The following is a 25,372-nucleotide window of genomic DNA, read 5'->3' as shown; positions in this document are numbered from 1 at the left end:
TCTTGGAGCCAAGATCTCAATTTGCAGCGGCATGTTCCCAGAGGCCATTTTACCGGAGGTCACCGCATCGCAGCAGTGGGGGTGTGCGGGGCTTGAGGGCTTTCACAAAATGACAGCGAAGCCCCTGCAACCCTTAGCATCGATGAACCTGCCGCATCAGCCTGGGATGGGATATCCCAGAGGCCACTGCTTCACAGCAAGGGATGTGCGGGTGCTTCGGGCTTTCAGAAAATGTTGGAGGAGCCACCGCACCACGAGAACCACAGAACCTACCGCATCAGTCTGCGATAGGAGTCATATCACTGCCAAACCACCGAACACCCTCTGTGACCACCCTCCACCAGCGCTACTGATTTCCCACGATAAGCTGAATTCGGACTGTATGATGGACCACAATTTGACTCATTTTTATTTCCCTATTTTCCTTCTGTAAATTTGGGGTGCGTCTTATGGTCCGGTGTATCTTATAGTCCGAAAAATATGGTATATTTTTATTATTTTACAACATTGTTTTTTCTCTGACATCTACTAATAAAACCTATAAAGTTTAGGCCACAGACAACCAATAGTTTGTTCCTCGGAGTCGGCAGCTGAATACGTTTCTCATAGACTCATCTTCCATAACGCTAATTCTCGTCTCACAGACGCTGGAATCGGCATTAACAATACTGCAGGAGATAAATTTATTACACGTGACAGGAGAAATAACGACTTCATGATGAGGATGACATCATCTTCTACTACGGGTCTAGAAACATATTTGTCCAGAGTCCATCACTGACTCCATCCCCACCAGCCGTCTATATGAAGGTTTCCAGTCTTCCTCGCACTGTAATCTTCTATCACGTCAGATCTCATGTCTGATTCACACACAGAAGTTTGAGGCTTTTATAAAAGCTTTTTTGTTTTCAAAAACACCATGGTCAGAAATTACCATATTTTTTGGATTATAAGACACACTGGCCCACAAGACGCACCTAGGTTTTAAATTTTATATATGCAGCTCTGGCAAAAATTAAGAGACCACTGCAAAATTTTTAGTTTCTCTGATTTTTCTCTTTATAGGTATGTTTTTTGAGTAAAATGTACACTGTTTTATTTTATAAAGTACTGACAACATGTCTCTGAAATTTCAAGCTAAAAATACTGTACTTATTTTCAGCAAATGAGAAATTGGCAAAATAATAAAAAAAGAAACAGTGCTTTCAGACCTCAAATAATGCAAAGAAAATAAAATTCTTATTCAAGTAGAAACAACAATACTAATATTTTAACTCAGGAAGAGTTCAGAAATGAATATTTGGTGGAATAACCATGAACAGTTTTCATGCGTCTTGGAATGCTTTCCACCAGTCTTTCCCACTGCTTTTGGGTGACCCTTTGTTTGATGGTTTGTGAGTATCCATCATCCTCTTGATTACATTTCAGAGGTTTTCAATGGGGCTCAGGTCTGGAGATTAGGCTGGCCATGACAGAGTCTTGATGTGGTGCTCCTTCATCCACACATTGATTGACCTAGCTCTATGGCATGGGGCATTGTCCTGCTGGAAAAAGCAGCCCCCAGGGTAAGGGAGCATTGCCTGAGCAGAAGGAAACAGGTGGTTTTCAAGGATAACCTTGTATGCAGCTTGATTCATACTTCCTTCGCAAAGATTAACCTGCCCAATTCCAGCCTTGCTGAAGCATCCCCAGATCATTACCGATCCTCCACCAAATGTCACAGTGGGTGCAAGACCCTGTGGCTTGTACGCCTCTCCAGGTCTCCGTCTAACCATTATACGACCAGGTGTTGGGCAAAGCTAAAAATGAGACGCATCAGAGAAGATTACCTTACTCCAGTCCTCTATGGTCCAATCCTTAGGGTCTTTGGCAAACTTCAGCCCGGTTCTCCTTTGCTTCTGATTGATGAAAGGCTATTTTCTAGCTTTACATGACTTGAGGCCTGCCTCTAGGAGTCTGCTATGAACTGTTCTTGCCGTACGCTTCACCCCAACTGCCATTTGCCATTCCTTTTGTAGGTCACTTGATGTCATCCTGGGGTTGCTGAGTGACATTCGAATAAGATGACGGTCATCCCGATCAGTGGAGAGTCGCTTTCACCCTCTGCCGGTCTGTAGCTCTGTTGTCGACAATGTCTGCTGCTTGACCTTGTTGTAATGGACTACATTCAGTCTACTAGTAAAGCCAGAATTGACCCACTTTTCCTCACTCAAGACTTTTCTTTTCAGCTCTTTTGACATGGTTAAAAATTATTTTTTAATTCAAATTAATTTTGGACTATTTCTAGCACTTGTTTGGTCATCCAGCTTGTCCTATTGCAAGAGGATTGTGAAGACCACAACAGTGTTTTTTATACTTTCCCTCGTTAAATAAGACTTGGTTCAGCTGATCACCTAATCCGAACCATATTAAGTAGAATGAGGTGTACTTTGGTTGGAATTGAACTGACTCTGGAATGGAATGGCTGTCAGACATGTAGAGATGGTGATTTTTTAGAAAACATCACATGACCCGGTCACATGACCGGGGGCCCACAGTGTCTAAACAGCCCAGAGCCCTGGCTACCCTTAATCCACCCCTGGTTTCAAGGCGTAATGGAGTGCATATGACTATGCAGCAGGGCTGGCCTTGCTGCCAATGTGTTAAAAAAAAGGAGTATGGGAGAGCAAAATGAATATTGTGAAGTGAATTTGAATGGGCCCATCCAGTATGTGGGTTCAAAGGCATATTGGGGTGGATATAAATTGATAGCAGGGCAGGCCTTGCATTCAATGCAACATTTTTTCAGGAGGCCCTCCTGGACATCTTACGACGGGTATTGTGGTGCGTTGTAATTCTTGGCAGCCCATCCACTCACAGCGTAGGCTACAACAGTTTAGGAGACCCACTGTTTAATAATGGCCCTTTAAGAAGATTAATGCCGCCTGATATACCAGTAAAAACAGGCTCTGTGACTTTAAGGCTAAGTGCACACGTTGCAGAAATGCCACGGAAATTTCCGCAGCAATTCTGCAACTCCTGCCGCGGGTATATTGCATGCGGAATTGGCATGCGTTTTCCCGCTAAACACTAGCGTTTTGCAAGCGTAATTACCTTGCAGAATGCTAGCGTTTTCCAAGCGATCTGTAGCATTGCTTGGAAAACTGATTGACAGGCTGGTCACACTTGTCAAACATAGTGTTTGACAAGTGTGACCAACTTTTTACTATTGATGCTGCCTATGCAGCATCAATAGTAAAAAGAGCTAATGTTAAAAATAATAATAATAAAAAAAAATCGTGCTATTCTCACCTTCTGGCATCCCCAAAAGCCTTTCCCGATCCTTGCGATGCTCCGGTTTCAGTAATGCTTTGCGGCATGACCCCAGATGACATAGCGGTCTTGCGAGACCATACGTCATCACAGGTCATTTTCGCAATGCATTACTGGGACCGGAGCGTCGCGAGGAACGGGAAGCATGCCGGGGGATGCTGGAAGGTGAGAATATCACCATTTTTTATTTTAATTATTTTTTTTTAACAATTATATGGTACCCAGGGCCTGGAGGAGAGTCTCCTGTCCTCCACCCTGGGTACCAACTGCACATGATCCGCTTACTTCCCACATGGTGGGCATAGCCACATGTGGAAAGTAAGCGGATCAATGTATTCCTATGTGTGTGGAATCCCCACGATTCCGCACAAGGAATGAACATGCTGCATTTTTTTCCGGAATTTGATTCCACAGCGGGAAAAAACGCAGCATGTGCACAAAAAATGCGGAATGAATTCTAATAATAGGATGCTTAATGTATGCGTTTTTTTCACGGTTTTATCGCATTTTTATAGCGAAAAAATGCGAAAATTCCTAAATGTGTGCACACAGCCAAAGAGTCCCTCCTTCATAAATGAAACAAGATGGGTCTGCTTATGTGTCACACACCACATGGCCAGCTAGGGTTATTACATGTTACAATGACATTTTCTAGTGAATGTATTTGTAGTGGTTGAAAGCAAAAGTTAAAGTTGAAAAACGCTGCGTCTGAAAAAAAGCCCAAGTGGGGGAGGAAATTTTCGGTCTGGGGTTCATTATTTGGCCTTACAGGCAAGTCATTAACCTGCAAAGGATGTACCTTGATATATTTCCCAGCAAAATCCGTTTTGGTTTCGTTTTAGTGTGTTTTTTGTGGCACCAGTAAAAATCGCATGAATCTCAGAAAAAATTGTTCAAAGCTGTGAACAAGGAGTCAGGAATTCTTCCAGGGGCGATCCCCATGATGTTCCTGTGTCATCGGATCAGTGTTTCCATCATTTTCAGATGTTTTTAGACCTTAAAAGGACCCCTGGGGGGAATAGCGATAAAAATACTTGGGCCTCCTATACACTTACATTGGGCTCGTTGCTTCGGTCGAGTACCCGAGTATTCCAATTTACTCAACCCGAGCAACGAGCACCCGAGCATTTTAGTCATCACTAATAATGTGCCGTCAGTAAATAGAATGGCAAGGGAATGTATAATGGGTGCTGGGCCTAATATGTATGGAGATAAACATGAAAAGGACACATTATACATATAGAGGGGGGAGTGGTGAAGAAAGTGGAGCGCCCCCACACCGCCGCAGGGCCGAGGGGTACCCGGAGCCGGGCCTCTAGGTCTCAGTCCTGGGGTTGTCACGGTGGCTAGACCCGGTCCGTGGCCCTGTCTGTCAATGGGGGACGTCCGGTGCAATAAGTGGTGTGGTAACGGTGCAGGTCGCGGTAAATAACGAGGACACCAGTTTGCAGTCTCTTTACCTCTTTACTGAAGATGTTGGAGACCTCAGTCCAGAGCGCTGTTAACTGGGTTTTCAGAGACCGGCCGGTCCAACGACACATCAGGAGTTCTCCTCACAGGTGGGAATCAGTATCTACCTTCTAGCGCTGTGTGTTGTAGTTCTTCCCTGCTGAGCTCCCGGGATAGTCCTCACAACTGTTTCTTTCTGTCTCTACTGTTCGTTCTCCGTCCTCCAGGTGATATGGTAGGACGCACCCGTATGACGGGGTAGGCCTGGAGTTCTTCCGGGACTCTAGAGTCGCCCCTCTCCCACAGCTGCCTCCGTTGTCTGCTTAGGTGTTAAGTGAGACAGCCAACCTGTAATTAACTGTCCTGCCGTGGTTTGCAATGTACTTAAAGTCTCTTACTTGCTCGGCGTTCCGGCCACCGATTGTTTGCGCCTCAGCAAGGTGCTGCCTCTTTCAACAAAACCCCTGCTGGTATTCTCCTTTTCTGTATTCCCGTTGTTTGCTGGTTAGTTCTGCTCTGAGGAGTCTGCCAGGATCCCCATCCCTGACAGGTCCTCTCACTAGCTCTTCCCAGCTACTTCTCCCTGTCTTCCTGTCCAACCCCCAGTTTTACCAGAGTTGTGAGGAGTGGCCTACTAGATAGGACCACCCCCCCTGGTGGCCGGAGTGTGAAGTGTGGTGAGAATGTACCTGGTCAGAGAAACTCCTTAGTGCAATCAGACGTACCATAGCTCCCCATAGTGGCGGAGCCACAGTACTGCAACAACCAGGACTCTGGGGTGCTGCACTCCCCCCCGGTTAAATCCAGTACTCCGGGACTGGGAAAACAAGAACAATAATACATGTTAACAGGAAACACACAAACTTTTGAAATAGCATAACAATTGAACATAACAATGCTTCCCTTTACGGGAGGTGAGGATTCTTGAACGTTGCAAAAGTTAGGTCATGCACAGTTTATGACTCTCAGTTCAGTGGTTGAAACAGCGGGGACCCCGGGTAAACAAAGGGGTCCCCCTTATGAAAGTTTTTGAGCAATTCACTGTCCATTACTCTATTGTCCATTTTAACAACCTGTAACAAAAAGATATGCATACAAACATTTTTAATGAAATAGCAGCCCTTATCAATACCTCCACATTTTGTAGCGGAGGGGAGTTTGGTTCTGTGTGCTGCGTGTGGACCTTCGCAGCGCAGGGGTTGCTATTGGCCTAACAGGGCCCGCTATGCTTGCTACCGCTGGTGTAGTGCGCTGTCTTCTAACTACACTTCTAGTGAGTCTGGGTAGCACTGGCAGGTTGGGGCTCTCAGAGCTGCTGCTATCAACAGTGGGTACGGCAGGCTCACTGATAGCAGAGGGAGGATTTGCCGGTTCAACGGTTGGCATGGCTTCTTCAGGCAAGGCTTGTTGAGGTTGCGGGGCCGGATGATCTGGTTCCACCATTGTTTCTGGCGGGTCCGGCTGTTCAAACATTACAACAGGTACCGCAACGGCTTGGTTTATCAGAGTCCAGGACTGGGGAAAGTCACCAAGGACAGTATGGAACATTTTCTCCTTTTCCACCGGCGGGGAGATTTCTGGGGCCGTGCCCCTCTCTTTCAATTTATCGGGGCAGACCTTAAGGTGATCCCTGGATACCGCTGTCGAGGTCTCCCCTTTGTCCTTGCTGATGAGACAGACCTTAGTGTTGTCGAAGTCGGATGGCAAGATGGTATACGGTTCCGCTTCCCATTGGTCATCGAGCTTGTGTAACCTCCTCTTTCGTTTAAGCACTTGCTCACCAGGTGACAGGGGAATCGCAGGAGCATGTTGGTTGTAGTCCCTTTCTTGCCTCTGCCTAGCCTGGGCGAGACTTCTCTCCACACACTCTTGCACTTCGCGGTACCTTCGCTGCCTTTCTGCATCCCAATCCGCATCCGGCGAGGTATCTTCGGGTACTAGGACCCCCATGTCCAGATCAACGGGTAACCGACTAGACCTTCCTCGCATCAGGTACGCTGGAGTACAGTTGGTGGAACTTACTGGGATGTGGTTGTACATATCCACCAAGTCAGGCAACTTTGTCGGCCACAGATTCCGTTCCTCCACAGGCAAGGTCTTCAATAAATCGATTACTACCTGGTTCATCTTCTCGCACATCCCGTTGGTTTGAGGGTGGTACGGTGTAGTTCTGATCTTCTTACACCCGTACAACTGGCAGAATTCTTGGAATACTTCTGCTTCAAAGGCAGGTCCCTGGTCGGTCAGTACCTTCTCTGGGTAGCCATGGGGCCTACAAAAGTGCTGCTGGAAGGCCCTGGCGGCAGTCCTGGCCGTTAGATCTTTAACAGGCACAACCACCAGAAACCTGGAGTAGTGGTCCACGATGGTAAGGGCGTAGATATAGCCCGACCGGCTAGGTGTCAGCTTCACATGATCCAGCGCGACCAGTTCAAGCGGCCGTTTGGTGATGATAGGCCGCAGGGGGGCCCGTTGGCTGTCACGGTCCTTTCTGCGCAGACTACATGGACCACACTCCCGACACCACTTCTCAATGGTTCTCTTCATGCCAATCCAATAGAACCTCCCTCGGAGTAGCTTCTCCAGCTTCTTCCATCCGAAGTGTCCGGCTCCATCATGGTAGGCTCCCAGAACCATGGGCGCATCTCGCCTTGGCACCACTATCTGCCACACCAATTCATGAGTACGTGGGTCGATGCTCCTCCTGCACAGCTTGCCATCATGGATAAACAGCTTGCTTCTTCCCTTCCACAGCTGTTGGGTTTCTTGTGGATCATCTGGGCCAGGGTGCAACCCAGCCTGCGTCAAGAGCTCCTTCACCTGACGGACCGCGGGGTCACTATCCTGGGTTTCTGCCCATCCGTGGTGGGGCAGGGGATTCAGCGTGGCATCCGGTTGGTTCTTGTGCCTGTTCTTCACATGGTGAGAGCTCTGAGTGGCTTTGGGGCGATGGAAGGCAGGCAGCTCCACCTCTTCAAGTGCCTCCGGGTCTTCTCCCACTTCTGGTAAATTGGGCATTCGGGACAAAGCATCGGCATTGGCATTCTGGTGCCCTGCCCGATATTTGATGGTGAAATCATAGTTGGACAGCCGGGCCATCCACCGCTGTTCCAAGGCCCCGAGTTTGGCGGTATCCAGATGCGTTAGCGGATTGTTGTCCGTGAAGACGGTGAATTTCGCGGAAGCCAGGTAGTGCTTAAACCTCTCCGTCACTGCCCAGACAAGGGCAAGGAATTCCAGTTTGAAGGAACTGTAGTTGTCAGGGTTCCTTTCCGTGGGACGGAGTTTCCTGCTGGCGTAAGCGATCACTCTTTCCTTGCCGTTCTGGACCTGAGACAGCACGGCTCCTAGTCCCACATTACTGGCATCTGTGTACAGCACAAACGGTTGGTCGTATTCGGGGTAAGCCAGTACCTCTTCCCCCGTCAGCGCCGACTTCAAGCAGGTGAAGGATTCCTCCAGCTCTTCGTTCCAATCAAAGGGGGTTTTCCTCCCCTTGGTCTTCTTTGGTTGGCCCACCAGCAGATTTTGCAAGGGTGCGGCCTTCTTGGTGAAATCCTTAATGAATCTCCGGTAGTAACCTACCAACCCGAGGAACTGCCGGACTTCGTGGAGGTCACTAGGCTTTGGCCAGTCCTGGATCACTGTGACCTTGTCGGGGTCTGGGGCCACTCCTTCAGCGCTCACCACATGGCCCAGGTACTGCACTTTAGGTTTCAGCAGATGACACTTGGACGGTTTCACTTTTAGGCCGAATTTGGACAAGGCTTCTAACACCTCGGCCAGGTGCTTCAGATGGTCTTCGTAGGTTTTAGAGAAGACTATGACGTCATCCAGATATAGCAGCACGGTTTCAAAGTTCAGGTGTCCCAGGCAGCTCTCCATCATCCTCTGGAACGTTCCGGGAGCATTGCACAATCCGAAGGGCATGTAGTTGAACTCACAGAGGCCCATTGGCGTCGTGAAGGCCGTCTTTTCCTTGTCCGCCTCCGCCACAGGAACCTGCCAGTACCCACTGGTGAGATCTAAGGTAGAGAAATAGTTAGCAGATTTTAAAGCAGCCAGAGACTCCTCTATCCTGGGCAGTGGGTATGCGTCCTTATGTGTAATGCGATTCAACTGTCTGTAATCAACACACATCCTCATTGTACCATCTTTCTTTTTAACAAGGACTAACGGAGCCGCCCAGGGGCTACAGCTGTCTCTCACCACCCCAGCCTCCTTCATTTCCCGCAACATGTCCTTGGCACACTGGTAATGAGCTGGGGGTACAGGGCGATATCTCTCTTTTATGGGTCGATGATCTCCCGTGGGGATGTGATGTTGGATCCCTTTCACCTGCCCAAAATCTGAGGGGTGTTTGCTGAATACCTGTTCGTACTCGTGTACCACCCTGTAAGCCCCCTGTATTTGATGAGATGGGGTAGAGTCAGTGCCCACATGCAATTCCCGACACCAATCTTTCGAGTGCTCTGCAGAACCTTTGTTCTCCGCCACGTTTGACGGGCCCAAGGGTTCAGGTGTCTGTATTACACTATTATTGACAGTGAACAGTTTGGCGAGCGTAGTATACTTGGTTAGGTGGACCTCTTCCTCCCCACAATTGAGGACACGTACAGGCACTCTCCCCTGTCGGACGTCTACCACCCCCCGGGCTGTCAGAACAGTAGGCCTATTGTCTGAATATACAGGTTCTACCAAGGCCTGGTAGTCCTTACCCCTGAGGCCTATGGCTGCTCGACACCATATTAACATTTCACTCTTGGGAGGTATCGCGATGGGGTTTGAATCACTTACAGTGACACGACCAATCTCACCACCAGTCAGCTCTACCTGCTGTCTCTGCATCAGAGCTCTGATTTCCTTCTGCAGGGCACGTTGCTCACTGTGGCCAGCGTTTTCTGCCACCTGTTGCAACAAAACAATCACTTCTGCAAGACAATTTTCTATAACATTAGTACCAAGAGTCATCATGGGATTACATTCTCGACGATCAATATCTACAATCACAATCCCTTGGGCTTTCAATTCCACCCGCCCCACTTTGATGGTGACCTCCTTATACCCCACTTGTGGCAATGGCTGACCATTACTGGCGATTATGGTGAAATCATCATCAGGGCCACGAGTAATATCAGCGTCCTCCCAATACCGTTTGTAGAGCACGTAAGGTATAGTCGTCACCTGAGAACCGGTGTCCAGCAAAGCATTCAAGGGGATTCCATCAATCACTACAGGGAGAACTGGTCGTCCTCCAATATACTTGGTTCTCCAATGCTGCGGGCCTGACCGTCCTACTCCTGGGGGTTGGCCCTTTGCCCCAGGGGTTGCTCGTTTAAAGGACAGTACCTTGCAATGTGGCCCACCTGGTGACAGCGGCGGCAGATGGGTCGTCCATCCTGGTGGAAGCGATCGTCGGGCCGGCTCCTGGTCGGCGGAGTCCTCCTCTGTCGCATCCAAGGGACATCCTCCGGGCTGGAAGCCAACTGGATCTTCTCTTTGGGGGCCTCCTGTAGGGACTGCACCGTCCGGGCCAGGGCAGCAACGCTCTTGGTTAGCTCTTGCATCTGGAGACGAAGTCCTGCAGGGGAGTCGTCCTCGAAGCTCTGGGCGTCGGCCTCCGCGGCAACTGGGGTATCCGATGCCACCTCCTGGTGGTATGTGAGAGCGGGGCGCCTGGGTGGTACTGCGCGGCTGGGCTGTCGCTCCTGCAATGCCTGGATAGCTTTATCTTTAAACTGCGCAAAAGTCAAGTCTGGATTTTGCATGGCCAGAAAGTGCAATTGGCCCCGCTGGTGACTGCACAGGAGCCCCTCAATGAACCGCTCCTTCAGGATTTTATCTTCATCCTGCATGCTGCCGGGGTCACTCTGCTTAATGGCCCACATCGCTTCCTGGAGATTAAGGGCATAGTCCCGCAAGCTATCCTGTGACTTTTGTTTGCATCCATAAAAAGTCAGTTTAATCTCTGTAGCAGTGCGAGTGTCAAAGGTGGCTTTAAGCTTGGCAAAAATCTGTTGTGCAGTTCCTTTATCCTCAGCGGGCCAGGATTTCAATTCCCTCAGAGCCGCCCCAAAGAGTTGGCCGGTTATCATATGGACCTTCTGGGGCTCGGTTAGGGGATAGAACTCGAGCAGGCTGCAGAGCCCTTCTTTAAAGTCAGTGAACGTATGCGCCTCCCCAGAGTATCGTGGGAGCCAGGCCGCTCCGGGCAGGTAGGGCATGGAGAAGGGCATTATGGCTTTTGCATTAGCGGCAGTGTCCGACTGGCTGATGGGGGCAGCGGGTTCTGCGGCAGTCAGTGGTGGTATTAGGGCCGCGGCTTCGCCCGCTGCGGGGACCGGAGCTGCCCCTGCGTCCGCGGCTGCGACCGCCACCTCCTCTCCTCCCGACTCGGACATGGCCGTCCCTTCCTCCCACTAACCTGCTGGAGGTTGGAGTTCCTCTTCCGGGATTGGCGCCTCACCGCGCTTTCCGTTCCGCGCTTCTTTTGGCTGATCCCGCCCACGTAGCTAAGGCTCCTCCCTCCGCGCGCGGCAATGGCGAATTTTGGCGGCAAATGGCACAGCACAGTCTTTTCAATAAAGTACAGTCCAAGCACAATAACTCACAGTTCCAAGGCACACATGACCTGATTCTTCAGGCTTAAGTAAATCCTGTTCGTGACGCCAAGTTGGAGCGCCCCCACACCGCCGCAGGGCCGAGGGGTACCCGGAGCCGGGCCTCTAGGTCTCAGTCCTGGGGTTGTCACGGTGGCTAGACCCGGTCCGTGGCCCTGTCTGTCAATGGGGGACGTCCGGTGCAATAAGTGGTGTGGTAACGGTGCAGGTCGCGGTAAATAACGAGGACACCAGTTTGCAGTCTCTTTACCTCTTTACTGAAGATGTTGGAGACCTCAGTCCAGAGCGCTGTTAACTGGGTTTTCAGAGACCGGCCGGTCCAACGACACATCAGGAGTTCTCCTCACAGGTGGGAATCAGTATCTACCTTCTAGCGCTGTGTGTTGTAGTTCTTCCCTGCTGAGCTCCCGGGATAGTCCTCACAACTGTTTCTTTCTGTCTCTACTGTTCGTTCTCCGTCCTCCAGGTGATATGGTAGGACGCACCCGTATGACGGGGTAGGCCTGGAGTTCTTCCGGGACTCTAGAGTCGCCCCTCTCCCACAGCTGCCTCCGTTGTCTGCTTAGGTGTTAAGTGAGACAGCCAACCTGTAATTAACTGTCCTGCCGTGGTTTGCAATGTACTTAAAGTCTCTTACTTGCTCGGCGTTCCGGCCACCGATTGTTTGCGCCTCAGCAAGGTGCTGCCTCTTTCAACAAAACCCCTGCTGGTATTCTCCTTTTCTGTATTCCCGTTGTTTGCTGGTTAGTTCTGCTCTGAGGAGTCTGCCAGGATCCCCATCCCTGACAGGTCCTCTCACTAGCTCTTCCCAGCTACTTCTCCCTGTCTTCCTGTCCAACCCCCAGTTTTACCAGAGTTGTGAGGAGTGGCCTACTAGATAGGACCACCCCCCCTGGTGGCCGGAGTGTGAAGTGTGGTGAGAATGTACCTGGTCAGAGAAACTCCTTAGTGCAATCAGACGTACCATAGCTCCCCATAGTGGCGGAGCCACAGTACTGCAACAACCAGGACTCTGGGGTGCTGCAAAAGTGTTTCCTCTATGAGCTGCCTATTAATGTGTGTGAATATTAGCGGTGAGCTGTTTAGTGTTACAGTGTGGATAAACACTTAAGAAAAATGAAGATATGGTGGGGTGGCTTGAGCTCTGGCTATGTAGGAGGCATTTGACATCTTAAAAGCGACTCACAAAGCCTACAAGAATATTATCTAACTGAACCTTCCTGATCCAGAACAGTTTCTTATCGTGCCTGGACCATTTTGATACCAAAATCGGGGTTTTTGGACAAAGAAATCAGAAGACACATTGTTGTAAAATCCGAGAACAACAGCGGTGCAGGAGAGGTGGAGGGATCCTCTCTTTCATCATTTAATCTTTGTGGAGCACTTCTGCGCCATAGTTCCAGTGTTACCAACGCAGAGGACACACAAGACGGACTTCCCCAGCATCAAGGGACCCACAGCAACCTCTTAAGGTGAGGCACAACAGGCATCTTACTCGATAACCGCGGCAGGCCTGCAACGCACTGGGCTGTGCTTACCGCGAGGTGCAGAAAGTATATCCAACTGCGTCCAGCAGCTCTCGGCAATCTATAGCATATATTATCCAGAAGCAAAAAGATAAAAAATAATAAATGGATGAATAAAAAAAAAAATATATATATATATATATATATATATATATATATATATATATATATATATATATATATAAAATGTCGGATGCAGTAATATCTCAAAACAACATGATAAAAAATATAGAAAGGTGCTATGTGCAATAACTGATTACCACCTCAGGGGCATATAGTGCAAAATACTAGTAAAGTGCTCTGTGCAATCGCAGTAGATATGCCAATTACTTACAATTCATCAGGGGACTATTCCCAGGCTGCCAGCGGCTAGATTATGTGCACCCCGACGCGCGTTTCGGACGCACAGTCCTTCGTCAGGGGGTATTGTAACTACATGACCGAAGAGCTTTATATATTGTCTGACAATGTGAGGACGCCATATATATGTTATATATAACATATATACTCTGAACTGTACTATCATATACAGCTCTCATGAAAATTACTGGTTGACGGCTTGTTGGAGGCAGTGAACTTAAATGGAGCCAGCTGAAGGGAAGTTCAAAAACAAATCTCAAAAAAACAGGCAGACCTCCCTGGGAGCTCTCCCAAAATCATATGAGGACTTCCCAAACCTATTAAGTCCTATTAAATCTAGGTCTCCACTAAAAGGAGATGAACCAAAACCTTCCTATCCAAAACAATCATATATCCCGACATATAATAAGACAATAAAAGAAGGGGTTGGCCCAAAAAAAAAACAACTAAAACAAATCCCAGTTCACTTTCTTTCAAAAGTGACACTAAAGGAGACACCAAACCACTGACGCCATCTGTGATACCTACAGAGGAAATGGACACCTCTAAATTGTATAAAAGAAAGGGTCTTAGTGACCAAGAGAATAAAGCTAACCCGTCTACAGATGAGTCAGATAGCCTTTCAGACGATTACTCACCTAACAAAGACTTTAATAAAATTGAACAAGTTATGAAATTTCCTCTACACTTATTAGCTTTAATAATTAACCTCCCTCTGACCGAATCATGGAACAAATCTGGCATTAGGAGAATTGGGAATATTCACAATGGGATTAAATTCCTTACATTCAGCGAGATAAAATCTAAACACAACTTACCCTCTTCTGAACTGGTCCTTTTTACTATGCTAAAGGACAGTATACAAAAACTCCTGACGGTAAAGCCTTGAATCTTGAAATCCTTTCTTCACTGCTGTGCAACCTAAATAATAGAAACATTTGGAGCCGAAGTAACCTATAAAGTTACAGTGCCTTGCGAACGTATTCAGCTCCCTGGAACTTTTCAACCTTTTCCCACATACCATGCTTCAAATATGAAGATACCAAATGTAAATTTTTGGTGAAGAATCAACAACAAGTGGAACACAATTGTGAAGTTGAACGAAATTTATTGGTTATTTTACATTTTTGTGGAATATTCAAAAACTGAAAAGTGGGGCGTGCAATATTATTCAGCCCCTTTACTTTCAGTGCAGCAAACTCACTCCAGAAGTTCATTGTGGATCTCTGAATGATCCAATGTTGTCCTAAATGCCTAATGATGATAAATGTAATCCACCTGTGTGTAATCAAGTCTCTGTATAAATGCACCTGCTCTGTGATAGTCTCAGGGTTCTGTTTGAAGCACAGAGAGCATCATGAAGACCAAGGAACACAACAGGCAGGTCCGTGATACTGTTGTGGAGAAGTTTAAATCCAGATATGGATACAAAATGATTTCCAAAACTTCCCAAGGAGCACTGTGCAAGCGATCTTATTGAAATTGAAGGAGTATCATAACACTACAAATCTACCAAGACCTGACCGTCCCTCTAACTTTCATCTCAAACAAGGAGAAGACTAATAAGAGATGCAGCCAAGAGGCCCATGATCACTCTGTATGAACTGCAGAGATCTACATCTGAGGTGGGACAGTCTGTCCATAGGACAACAATCAGTCGTACACTGCACAAATCTGGCCTTTATGGAAGAGTGGGAAGAAGAAAGCCATTTCTCAAAGATAACCATAAAAAGTGTTGTTTAAAGTTTGCAACAAGCCACCTGGGAGACACACCAAACATGTGGAAGAAGGTGCTCTGGTCAGATGAAACCAAAATTGAACTTTTTGGCAACAATGCCAAATGATATGTTTGGCGTAAAGGCAACACAGCTTATCACCCTGAACACACCATCCCCACTGTCAAACATGGTGGTGGCAGCATCATGGTTTGGGTCTGCTTTTCTTCACCAGGGACAGGGAAGATGGTTAAAATTGATGGGAAGATGGATGGAGCCAAATACACGACCATTCTTGAAGAAAACCTGTTAAAGTCTGCAAAAGACCTGAGACTGGAACGGAGATTTGTCTTCCAACAAGACAATGATCCCAAACATAAAGCAAAATCTACAATGGAATGGTTCACAAATAAACATATCCAGGTGTTAGGGTACTGTCACACAGTACAATTTTGAACACTACGACGGTACGATTCGTGACGTTCTAGCGATATCGTTACGATATCGCAGTGTCTGACACGCAGCAGCGATCAGGGACCCTGCTGAGAATCGTACGTCGTAGCAGATCGTTTGAAACTTTCTTTCGTCGCTGGATCTCCCGCTGTCATCGCTGGATCGTTGTGTGTGACAGCGATCCAGCGATGCGTTCGCTGGTAACCAGGGTAAACATCGGGTAACTAAGCGCAGGGCCGCGCTTAGTAACCCGATGTTTACCGTGGTTACCAGCGTAAAAGTAAAAAAAAACAAACCGTACATACTCACCATCTGATGTCCGTCAGGTCCCTTGCCGTCTGCTTCCCTCTCTGACTGTGAGCGCCGGCCGGAAAGTGAGAGCAGATCACAGCGGTGACGTCACCGCTGCGCTCTGCTCTCAGTGTACGGCCGGCACTGTCAGAGCAGGAAGCAGACTGCAAGGGACCTGACGGACATCAGATGGTGAGTATGTACTGTTTGTTTTTTTTTACTTTTACGCTGGTAACCACGGTAAACATCGGGTTACTAAGCGCGGCCCTGCGCTTAGTTACCCGATGTTTACCCTGGTTACCAGCGAACCTCGGCATCGCTCCAGCGCCGTGATTGCAAAGTGTGACCGCAGTCTACGACGCTGGAGCGATAGTCATACGACGCTGCGACGTCACGGATCGTGCCGTCGTAGCGATCGTAATTGCACGGTGTGACGGTACCCTTAGAATGGCCAAGTCAAAATCCAGACCTCAATCCAATCGACAATCTGTGGAAAGAGCTGAAAACTGCTGTTCACAAACGATCTCCATCAAACCTCACTGAGCTTGAGCTGTTTGCCAAGGAAGAATGGGAAATAATTTCAGTCTCTAGATGTACAAAACTGATAGAGACATACCCCAAGTGACTTGCAGCTGTAATCACAGCAAAAGGTGGCGCAACAAAGTATTAAGTTAAAGGGGCTGAATAATATTGCACGTCCCACTTTCAGTTTTTGAATTTCCACAAAAATGTAAAATAACCAATAAATTTCGTTCAACTTCACAATTGTGTTCCACTTGTTGTTGATTTTTTACCAAAAATTTGCATTTGGTATCATTATGTTCGAAGCATGGTATGTGAGAAAAGGTCGAAATGTTCCAGGGGGCCGAATACTTTTGGAAGGCACTGTACTTTATCAAGGACAACGTTAGCGCTAAAAACGTATATATGAAGAGGTGGAAGTCCGACCTTGGTACAGACTTGGGAACGGAACAATGGGACAGCGCTACAAAAAACACATACCAGTCAAACATATCAATGGCTTTCCATGAGTCCTACTTTAAAATAATGACAAGATGGTATCTAACGCCCATCAGTTTGTCACATATAAACCAGGAACACTCTCCCTTATGTTGGAGAGACTGCGGACAACAGGGGTAAACTCTTTTACTTATTTTGGGGTTGTCCGATAATAAAAAATCTCTGGTTCCAGGTATCGCGCCATATTAACTCCTGAAAAGTTTGTGATCACCCCTCAAAGGGCGCTTCTTTCCCTTGACGTGGAGCAATTTGACCCCTCGGTTAGATATGTCATCATACAGATCCTCCTAGTTGTCAAAAATGCATTGGCATTCTGGTGGAAAAAACCTGAAACATCCAAATTCTCAGATATTTTGGATAAAATTCACCAACATAGCGCTCTGGAATGGAGATTTGCGGCTAACAATAGCAGTCTTTATAAATATTCTAAGAAATGGAAGATCTGGAATAGCAAATTTAACCCCTTCGTGACCCAGCCTATTTTTGTTTTATTCATTATTAATTATTATTAATAATTATTATTATTTATTAATTAACTATTAATTCTGACCAGTGTCCCTTTATGAGGTAATAACTCATAAACGGATCCTAGCGGTTCTGAGATTGTTTTTTCGTGACATATTGGGCTTCATGTTAGTGGTATATTTAGGTCGATAATTTTTGCGTTTATTTCTGAAAAAAATGCAAATTTGGCTAAAATCTTGAAAATTTTGCAATTTTAAAATTTTGAATTTTTATTCTGTTAAACAAGAGAGTTATGTGACACAAAATAGTTAATAAATAACATTACCCACATGTCTACTTTACGTCAGCACTCTTTTGGAAACAAAATTTTTTTTTGCTAGGAAGTTATAAGGGTTAAAATTTGACCAGCAATTTCTCATTTTTACAACAAAATTTACAAAACCATTTTTTTTAGGGACAACCTCACATTTGAAGTCAGTTTGAGGGGTCTATATGGCTGAAAATATCCAAAAGGGACACCATTCTAAAAACTGCACCCCTCAAGGTACTCAAAACCACATTCAAGAAGTTTATTAACCCTTCAGGTGCTTCACAGCAGCAGAAGCAACATGGAAGGAAAAAATGAACATTTAACTTTTTAGTCACAAAAACGATCTTTTAGCAACAATTTTTTTATTTTCCCAAGGGTAAAAAGGGAAACTGGACCGCAAAAGTTATTGTACAATTTGTTCTGAGTACGCCGATACCCCATATGTGGGGGGGTAAACCACTGTTTGGGCGCACGACAGGGCTCGGAAGGGAAGGAGCGCCATTTGACTTTTTCAATGAAAAATTGGCTCCAATCTTTAGCGGACACCATGTCGCGTTTGGAGAGCCCCTGTGTGCCTAAACATTGGAGCTCCCCCACAACTGACCCCATTTTGGAAACTAGACCCCCCCCAAGGAGCTCATCTAGATGCATAGTGAGCACTTTGAACCCCCAGGTGCTTCACAAATTGATCTGTAAAAATGAAAAAGTACTTTTCTTTCACAAAAAATTTATTTTATCCTCAATTTTTTCATTTTCACATGGGCAACAGGATAAAATGGATCCTAAAATTTGTTGGGCAATTTCTCCTGAGTACACCAATACCTCATATGTGGTCACAAACCACTGTTTGTGCACACGACAGGGCTCGGAAGGGAAGGAGCGCCATTTTACTTTTGAATGAAAAATTAGCTCCAATCGTTAGCGGACACCACGTCACGTTTGGAGAGCCCCTGTGTGCCTAAACATTGGAGATCCTCCACATGTGACCCCATTTTGGAAACTAGACCCCCCCAAGGAACTTATCTAGATGCATAGTGAGCACTTTGAACCCCCAGGTGCTTCACAAATTGATCCGTAATAATGAAAAAGTACTTTTCTTTCACAAAAAAATTCTTTTAGCCTCAATTTGTTCATTTACACATGGGCAACAGGATAAAATGGATCCTAAAATTTATTGGGCAATTTCTCCTGAGTACACTGATACCTCACATGTGGGGGTAAACCACTGTTTAGGCACACGACAGGGCTCGGAAGGGAAGGAGCGCCATTTGACTTTTTCAATGAAAAATTAGCTCCAATCGTTAGCGGACACCATGTCGCGTTTGGAGAGCCCCTGTGTGCCTAAACATTGGAGCTCCCCCACATGTGACCCCATTTTTGGAAACTAGACCTCCCATGGAACTAATCTAGATGTGCGGTGACCACTTTAGTTTCAATAATTTTATTTTCAATAACATAGTAATTGAACAACACTTTCCCTTACAAGGGAATTCAATAAGAAAAAACATACATATATTAACTCAAATTCAAAGATACAAATATGACAAGACAAGAACATGGGGAGACATAAAAGAGGGAAAATGGGGAGGGTAATGAGATGCTGCACTTTATTTCGTGATAAGCTGTAGTATATTTACCAGACAAGGTTATACTATGTTCCATTTTATGAGTTCTGCCCCCCACCTCCCCGCACCCCACCCCACGCCGGCTCGACCCCAGTGTCATCAGAATCTCCCACAGGATAGAGTCTCAAATAGATAGAGTCAAGGTTTGTTCAAGATTTAAGTTCGTGTTAAGATCTATCCACGGTTTCCAAATCTGGTAGAAGGTTTCCCACACATCTTCCCTAGTCGCATGTATACGTTCATATAAGAGGATTGAATTCATTTTATCTCTAACTGTCTGGACAGAGAGAAACGGCGACCTCCAGCTGGTAGCTATATGTAGCTTAGCAGCCATAAGCAGTTGGCCTATCAGCTTGTGGAATTTATTAGTGAATCCAGGGTATTTGGCTCCCAAGAGGAATGTGGCCGGGTCAGGTTGTATTGTCCCGCCATACATTTGTCCAATTATTAATCCTACTTCCTGCCACATAGCCGAGGCTATCGGACATTCCCACCAAATATGCTTCATATCTCCCACTGCGCCACATCCTCTAAAGCATTTATCTGAAATGTTGGGATATATAGCGTGAAGTTTACTTGGGACTTGGTATGTTCTGTGTAAGACCTTAATGGATGTCTCTGCCAGGGAGGCTTGATGACTGCCCCTGGAAATTGTGTCACAGCATCGTCTCCAATTTTCCAAAGTTAGTTGGAAACCTAGATCTTCCTCCCACTGTTTCATGTATTGCAGTTTGTCAACACCATGTGCTGCATTGAGGCATCCGTACAGCAGAGAAATAGTTCCCCGCGGTGACCACTTTAAACCCCCAAGTGCTTCACAGAAGTTTATAACCCAGAGCTGTGAAAATAAAAAATCTTTTTTCTTTTCTCAAAAATTATTTTTTAGCCCGCAATTTTTTATTTTCACAAGAGTAACAGAAGAAATTGGACCCCAAAAGTTGTTGTCCAGTTTGTCCTGAGTACACTGATACCCCATATGTGGGGGTAAACCACTGCTTGGGTACACGTCGAGGCTCGGAAGCGAAGTAGTGACTTTTGATGGAATGGTCCGCAGGCGTCACGTTGCGTTTGCAGAGCCCCTGATGTGCCTAAACAGTAGAAACCCCCCACAATTGACCCTCTTTTGGAAACTAGACCCCCCAAGGAACTTATCTAGATATGTGGTGAGCACTTTGAACCCCCAAGTGCTTCACAGAAGTTTACAAAGCAGAGCCGTGGAAATAAAAAATCATTTTTCTTTCCTCAAAAATGATGTTTAGCAAGCAATTTTTTATTTTCACAAGGGTAACAGGAAAAATTGGACCCCAAAATTTGTTGCCCAGTTTGTCCTGAGTACACTGATACCCCATATGTGGGGGTAAACCACTGTTTGGGCACACGTTGGGGCTCGGAAGGGAAGTAGTGACTTTTGAAATGCAGACTTTGATGGAATGGTCTGCGGGCGTCACGTTGCGTTGATAATTGTTGCCCAGTTTGTCCTGAGTATGCTGTTACCCCATATGTGGGGGTAAACCACTGTTTGGGCACACGTTGGGGCTCGGAAGGGAAGTAGTGACTTTTGAAATGCAGACTTTGATGGAATGGTCTGCGGGCGTCACGTTGCGTTGATAATTGTTGCCCAGTTTGTCCTGAGTATGCTGTTACCCCATATGTGGGGGTAAACCACTGATTGGGTGCACGTTGGGGCTTGGAAGGGAGGGAGCACCATTTGACTTTTTGAACGCGAGATTGACTGGAATCAATGGTGGCACCATGTTGCGTTAGGAGACCCCTGATGTGCCTAAAAAGAGGAAGCCTCTCAATTCTAACTCCAACACTCACCCCTACACACCCCTAACCCTAATCCCAACTCTACCCATGACCCTAATCACAACCCTAACCCCAACACACCCCTAACCACAACCCTAACCTCGACACACCCATAACCCTAATCCCAACTCTAACCCTGATCCTAATCCCAACCCTAATCCCAACCCTAACCACAACCCTAACCCCAACACACCCCTAACCATAACCCTAACCACAGGCCTAATCTTAACCCTATTTCCAATCCTAGCCCTAATTCCAACCCTAACTCTAATTCCAACCCTAACCCTAAGGCTATGTGCCCACTTTGCGGATTCGTGTGAGATTTTTCTGCACCATTTTTGAAAAATCCGCAGGTAAAGGGCACTGCATTTTACCTGCGGATTTACCGCGGATTTCCAGTGTTTTTTTGTGGGGATTTCAGCTGCGGATTCCTATTGAAGAACAGGTGTAAAATGCTGCAGAATCCGCACAAAGAATTGACATGCTGCGGAAAATACAACACAGCGTTTCCGAGCGGCATATTCCGCACCATGGGCACAGCAGATTTGGTTATCCATAGGTTTACATGGTACTGTAAACCTGATGGAAAACTGCTACGAATTTGCAGCGGCCAATCCACTGCGGATCCGCAGCCAAATCCGCACCGTGTGCACATAGCCTAATTCTAACCCTAATGCTAACCCTAGCCCTAACCCTAACCCTAGTGCACAAAAAAAAATATTTTCTTTATTTTATTATTGTCCCTACCTATGGGGGTGATAAAGGGGGGGGGGGTTCATTTACTATTTTTTTTATTTTGATCACTGTGCTAAGTTTTATCACAGTGATGAAAATGTACCTGTAACGAATCTGCCGGCCGGCAGATTCGGTGGGCGCACTGCGCATGCGGCCGCCATTTTGGAAGATGGTGACGCCCATGGAACAGACGGACGGACTCCGGGAGGCTCAGTAAGTATGAGGGGGGGATCGGAGCACAGGGGGGTGGATTGGAGCACGGGGGGAGCGGGCAGGAGGACGGGGGAGCGGACAGGTGGACGGAGGGGACTACAGGACAGAACGGAGGACTGGGGAGGCGATCGGTGGCGGTGGGGGGGCACATCAGGGTTTCCAGCCATGGCCGATGATATTGCAGCATGGGCCATGGCTGGATTGTAATATTTCACGCACATAGGCGTCACAGGTCGGGAAGAGGTTAAGGTTTAAAATTGCCATTTTGTGCCTCTTTCCTCGGAATTGTATACATTTAAGTATGACATAAACATACAACATTCTTCAAATTGCAAATCAGTATTTGTTTGTTAGAGACTATTAGGGTTCCCTAATTTTATTGATCCCTTCCTCTGTCTACTGTTAACCCTTCCCTTCCATCATTTCCCTAATCCGTTTTTAATACAAAAACCTAATAAAAATATTTTTAAAAGAAAAATGAAAATATGGGACTAGTGTATGCAATATTACTGTGCAAAAAGGGAAATAATAAAAGTGCAGATGTGCTGCTAAGTGCTAAACTGATAATTATCCCAACTGTACAAGATGTTTTTTGCTATTATTGTGAACAGTTAAGCAAACTAAAGATTAAAGGGAACCTGTCACCCTGTTTTTTCGGTATGAGATAAAAATACTGTTAAATAGGGCCTGAGCTGTGCATTACAATAGTGTAGTTTGTGGACCCCGATTCCCCACCTATGCTGCCGAAATACGTTACCAAAGTAGTCGTTTTCGCCTGTCAATCAGGCTGGTCTGGTCAAAAGGGCGTGTTGTCTTCCCCCAGATTTTGCGTAGTTTTCCGTTGGTGGCGTAGTGGTGTGCGCATGCCCAAGGTCCAGAATCCTCTGCCAGGGGATTTAAAAGAGCGCGCTGTTCGTTATTCATTGGTGATCGGTGGGCGCGGCCATCTTCCTTTGGCCGCGCGTGCGCAGAAGCGGCGCTCTGCTGGCCGCGACGCTCTGCTGGCCGCGGCTTCAGGAAAATGGCCGCTGCGATATCCATCTGCGCACGCGCGGCATCCCGCGGCCATTTTCCTGAAGCCGCGGCCAGCAGAGCGTCGCGGCCAGCAGAGCGCCGCTTCTGCGCACGCGCGGCCAAAGGAAGATTGCCGCGCCCACCGATCACCAATGAATAACGAACAGCGTGCTCTTTTAAATCCCCTGGCAGAGGATTCTGGACCTTGGGCATGCGCACACCACTACGCCACCAACGGAAAACTACGCAAAATCTGGGGGGACAACACGCCCTTTTGACCAGACCAGCCTGATTGACAGGCGAAAACGACTACTTTGGTAACGTATTTCGGCAGCATAGGTGGGGAATCGGGGTCCACAAACTACACTATTGCAATGCACAGCTCAGGCCCTATTTAACAGTATTTTTATCTCATACCGAAAAAACGGGGTGACAGGTTCCCTTTAAATGATGTCTAAAAGGCCTAAAGTTATACACTCACTGGCCACTTTATTAGGTACACCTGTCCAACTTCTTGTTAACACTTAATTTCTAATCAGCCAATCACATGGCGGCAACTCAGTGCATTTAGGCATGTAGACATGGTCAAGACAATCTCCTGCAGTTCAAACCGAGCATCAGTATGGGGAAGAAAGGTGATTTGAGTGCCTTTGAACGTGGCATGGTTGTTGGTGCCAGAAGGGCTGGTCTGAGTATTTCAGAAACTGCTGATCTACTGGGATTTTCACGCACAACCATCTCTAGGGTTTACAGAGAATGGTCCGAAAAAGAAAAAAAATCCAGTGAGCGGCAGTTCTGTGGGCGGAAATGCCTTGTTGATGCCAGAGGTCAGAGGAGAATGGGCATACTGGTTCGAGCTGATAGAAAGGCAACAGTGACTCAAATCGCCACCCGTTACAACCAAGGTAGGCCTAAGAGCATCTCTGAACGCACAGTGCGTCGAACTTTGAGGCAGATGGGCTACAGCAGCAGAAGACCACACCGGGTACCACTCCTTTCAGCTAAGAACAGGAAACTGAGGCTACAATTTGCACAAGCTCATCGAAATTGGACAGTAGAAGATTGGAAAAACGTTGCTTGGTCTGATGAGTCTCGATTTCTGCTGCGACATTCGGATGGTAGGGTCAGAATTTGGCGTAAACAACATGAAAGCATGGATCCATCCTGCCTTGTATGGAGCATCTTTGGGATGTGCAGCCGACAAATCTGCGGCAACTGTGTGATGCCATCATGTCAATATGGACCAAAATCTCTGAGGAATGCTTCCAGCACCTTGTTGAATCTATGCCACGAAGAATTGAGGCAGTTCTGAAAGCAAAAGGGGGTCCAACCCGTTACTAGCATGGTGTACCTAATAAAGTGGCCGGTGAGTGTAGATGACACATGTCCTTTGTATTTTAGGTATATATATATATATAAGCAAATTTCCCAGCTTTGTAAAAACCCGGCCTCCTCTAACCTTGTGCAGCCATGGGTTCTAAGCAGCTGCCGAGCTCTCTGACAATGGCGGAGGCCACGAAGCAGGAGAAGGATATAAGAAGATAACAAAGCGTTCTCAAGTTGCCCTTTCCTCAGTTCTAAATGTTATTCAGAAATAGCAGTTACCAGGAAGACAAAGCAATATATTTCTAATATTAATGCGCCAGTAATGGGGATTCTCCACATACCTTCACCTGCAGAGCCGCACACCACATATACGGCTGCTCTGTGCGCACAGGACCTGTGATGAGGTCACAGGGGGGAGGAGTCAGGGGTCACATGATCAGGGGCCTCAGTGTATTCAGGACTCTGCTGTGCTGGTTGTCATGGTGCTGGATGAGGGGAAGTTTCTGTGTGGGGTCAGGAGGGGTTTACAGTGTGGATGTAGCAGAGCCGTGTGTGTACGAGGTGTACGGAGCGGAGCCGTGTGTGTACGAGGTGTACGGAGCGGAGCCGTGTGTGTACGAGGTGTACGGAGCGGAGCCGTGTGTGTACGAGGTGTACGGAGCGGAGCCGTGTGTGTACGAGGTGTACGGAGCGGAGCCGTGTGTGTACGAGGTGTACGGAGCGGAGCCGTGTGTGTACGAGGTGTACGGAGCGGAGCCGTGTGTACGAGGTGTACGGAGCGGAGCCGTGTGTGTACGAGGTGTACGGAGCGGAGCCGTGTGTGTACGACGTGTACGGAGCGGAGCCGTGTGTGTACGAGGTGTACGGAGCGGAGCCGTGTGTGTACGAGGTGTACGGAGCGGAGCCGTGTGTGTACGAGGTGTACGGCGCGGAGCCGTGTGTGTACGAGGTGTACGGAGCGGAGCCGTGTGTGTACGAGGTGTACGGAGCGGAGCCGTGTGTGTACGAGGTGTACGGAGCGGAGCTTTGTTTAATAAGTAGATTTTTTTTATAAAACAATGATTGGATCCATCTCAATATTACATGTATTGTTCTCCAATATTTCCTCTCTATTATTCCTATCTCTGTA

At 47.1% G+C, this 25,372-nt stretch overlaps 1 protein-coding gene across 2 annotated transcripts in view; it reads right to left on the bottom strand.

Annotated features, from left to right (window-relative positions):
- Positions 1 to 24,666, bottom strand: part of LOC143766667 (uncharacterized) — a 41,333-nt gene extending 16,667 nt beyond the window's left edge. Inside the window, exons 1-2 of one of the 2 annotated variants that reach the window (XM_077254517.1) lie at positions 24,585 to 24,650; positions 14,086 to 14,188 (exon numbers count right to left, since the gene is read on the bottom strand). The gene's annotated coding sequence lies outside the window, so the exon portion shown is untranslated. Of the gene's footprint in view, positions 1 to 14,085; positions 14,189 to 24,584 lie in introns of both variants that reach the window. The other variant, XM_077254516.1, reaches the window with a different exon arrangement.
- Between the last annotated feature and the right edge of the window lie 706 nt (positions 24,667 to 25,372).

Source organism: Ranitomeya variabilis, chromosome 4, assembly GCF_051348905.1.
Source record: "Ranitomeya variabilis isolate aRanVar5 chromosome 4, aRanVar5.hap1, whole genome shotgun sequence".
NCBI classification, from domain to species: Eukaryota; Metazoa; Chordata; class Amphibia; order Anura; family Dendrobatidae; genus Ranitomeya; species Ranitomeya variabilis.
This window is presented reverse-complemented; position numbering and strand designations above follow the sequence as displayed.